The sequence below is a fragment of the Salmo salar genome, unplaced genomic scaffold (genome assembly GCF_965601325.2).
Source record: "Salmo salar unplaced genomic scaffold, fSalSal1 ptg000432l, whole genome shotgun sequence".
NCBI classification, from domain to species: domain Eukaryota; kingdom Metazoa; phylum Chordata; class Actinopteri; order Salmoniformes; family Salmonidae; genus Salmo; species Salmo salar.
In genome coordinates this window covers 3,719,386-3,722,500 of record NW_027675387.1, presented here as the reverse complement: position 1 = coordinate 3,722,500, position 3,115 = coordinate 3,719,386, and the positions used below count along the sequence as shown (strand labels likewise).

General features: G+C 38.2%; 1 long non-coding RNA gene across 1 annotated transcript in view; it reads right to left on the bottom strand.

Annotated features, from left to right (window-relative positions):
• LOC123735941 (uncharacterized) overlaps positions 1-776 on the bottom strand; it is a 4,985-nt gene extending 4,209 nt beyond the window's left edge. The window contains exons 1-2 of the long non-coding RNA XR_014391426.1: positions 607-776; positions 288-334 (exon numbers count right to left, since the gene is read on the bottom strand). This is a non-coding gene — a long non-coding RNA (uncharacterized LOC123735941). The remainder of the gene's footprint in view (positions 1-287; positions 335-606) is intronic.
• Positions 777-3,115: the final 2,339 nt, after the last annotated feature.

Genomic DNA, 3,115 nt, shown 5'->3' with positions numbered 1-3,115 from the left:
TGGCTTGGTACTCTGCTGACATAATCTAATGTTTTGCTTTCGTTGTAAAGCCTTTTTGAAATCGGACAGTGTGGTTAGATTAACGAGAGTCTTATCTTTAAATGGCTGTAAAATAGTCATATGTTTGAGAAATTGAAGTAATAGGATTTTGAAGATTTTGAAAATCGCGCCACAGGCTGGCAGTGGCTGTTACGTAGGTGGGACGAATTCGTCCCGCCGGTCCCATAGAGGTTAACTTGAATTAAGACTTATTCTTAGTCATATTCTTCACAGCAGTCAACACTCACATTTTCTAAGTCCAGGTTTCATTCTGTTCTCTCCACCATGTTCCACACTGTAGCGGTAAGCAGAAGAACAGACAGTCATTGAGGGATACACCTGAACTCACACACACACACACACACACACACACACACACACACACACACACACACACACACACACACACACACACACACACACACACACACACACACACACACACACACACACACACACACACACACACACACACCTTTGTCCAAGTGGTGGTAAGAATGTTTGTCTTAACTAGCCTGAAAAGTCAAACATGTCTGATATGAACATTGACATAAACCCTCCACATACTTGAGTTTCTCCAGTCTGCAGTGTGGATCCTCCAGTCCAGCAGAGAGCAGTCTGACTCCTGAGTCTCCTGGGTGATTGTAGCTCAGGTCCAGCTCTCTCAGGTGTGAGGGGTTTGACCTCAGAGCTGAGACCAGAGAAGCACAGCCTTCCTCTGTGACTAGACAGCCTGACAGCCTGCAAAGAGTCAAATCATATTAAAATCACACTGCTATTCTTTGGTGGTGAAAATAGTGGCAGTATATTTCTTCAACATATTCAGATATATCAGTGTCCTGAAACCTGACATATCTATTCATAAATTAAAGTATCATATTATAAATTACAAATTATCAAAGTTTTGCCTGCAGATAGAAACATGTATAATACAAATATTTGAGTAGACTGACCAGACCAGTTTAAAAGCAGTATCAGTCAAAAGACAGACAGTGAGGTATCAGATTTAGATTGTATTGAGTATACAGTCCACACCATATCTATTTTGACAGTGAAGATAACATTTTAAATGTGGCTCTAAACTCCAACATTTTGGATTTCAGATCAAATGTTTCATATGAGGTGACAGTATATAATGTCACCTTTAATTTGAGGATATATTCATACATATCTGATTCACCATTTAGACAAATAAAAGCACTTTATGTATCTAGTCCCCCTATTTAAATAAGTCATAAGTATTCTGACCAATTAAATCATAGTGTATTAAAATAGTCTAAAGTTTAGTATTTGGTCCCATATTCCATGAAAGCAACGACTACATCAAGCTTGTGACTCAAACTCGTTGTTTGCATTTGCAGATTATTTTGGTTGTGTTTTGGGTTGTGTTTTGCCCAATATTAAAATGGTGGATGTTTTCTAAGTGAGAAGAAACATGCTGGAGCATAGCACCACATTTAAAACTGTAAGCTTCACTGTCCAAACACATATGGTGTGGACTATGTGTGTCTGGTAAACACATGTGGATCTGGTGAACAGTTATCACTTGTTGACCAACTACAGGAATACTGACCTCAGAGTCTCCAGTCTGCAGTGTGGATCCCCCAGTCCAGCAGAGAGCAGCTCCACTCCTGAATCCTTCAGGTCATTGTTACTCAGATCCAGCTCTCTCAGGTGTGAGGGGTTTGACTTCAGAGCTGAGACCAGAGAAGCACAGCCTTCCTCTGTGACTAGACAGCCTGACAGCCTGCAAAGAGTCAAATCATATTAAAACCACACTGCTATTCTTTGGTGGTGAAAATAGTGGCAGTATATTTTTTCAACATATGAAACCTTCCATATCTATTCGTAAATTAATATATTGTCATTAAAAATGACAAATGATCAAAGTATTGCCTGCAGATAGAAACATGTAAAGGACAAATATTTGAGTAGACTGACCAGACCAGTTTAAAAGCAGTATCAGTCAAAAGACAGACAGTGAGGTATCAGATTTAAATTGTATTGAGTATACAGTCCACACCATATCTATTTTGACAGTGAAGATAACATTTTAAATGTGGCTCTAAACTCCAACATTTTGGATTTCAGATCAAATGTTTCATATGAGGTGACAGTATATAATGTCAACTTTTATTTGAGGATATTTTCATACATATCTGTTTCACCATTTAGAAAAATGAAAGCACTTTATGTATCTAGTCCCCCTATTTGAAGAAGTCATAAGTATTCTGACCAATTCATTTATAGTGTATTAAAGTAGTCAATAGATTAGTGTTTGGTTGTAAACTACTTGGTTGCATTTGCAGTTTGTTTTGGTTGTGTTTTGCCCAATAATAAAATGGTGGATGATGACTGGATTAATCTTCTGTCTAAGTGAGTAGATAACATGTTTCTGAACACTACTAAATGAATCCTGATGATAACATGATTAATACAAATCATGAATGAATCATGAATAATAATGAGTGAGAAAGTGACAGAGGCTACAACAAAACATGCTAACCTCTCACCATTACCAATAACAGAGGCTACAACAAAACATGCTAACCTCTCACCATTACCAATAACAGAGGATACAACAAAACATGCTAACCTCTCACCATTACCAATAACAGAGGATACAACAAAACATGCTAACCTCTCACCATTACCAATAACAGAAGCTACAACAAAACATGCTAACCTCTCACCATTACCAATGACAGAGGATACAACAAAACATGCTAACCTCTCACCATTACCAATAACAGAGGCTAAAACAAAACATGCTAACCTCTCACCATTACCAATAACAGAGGCTACAACAAAACATGCTACCCTCTCACCATTACCAATAACAGAGGCTACAACAAAACATGCTAACCTCTCACCATTACCAATAACAGAGGCTACAACAAAACATGCTAACCTCTCACCATTACCAATAACAGAGGCTACAACAAAACATGCTAACCTCTCACCATTACCAATAACAGAGGCTACAACAAAACATGCTAACCTCTCACCATTACCAATAACAGAGGCTACAACAAAACATGCTACCCTCTCACCATTACCAATAGCAGAGGCTACA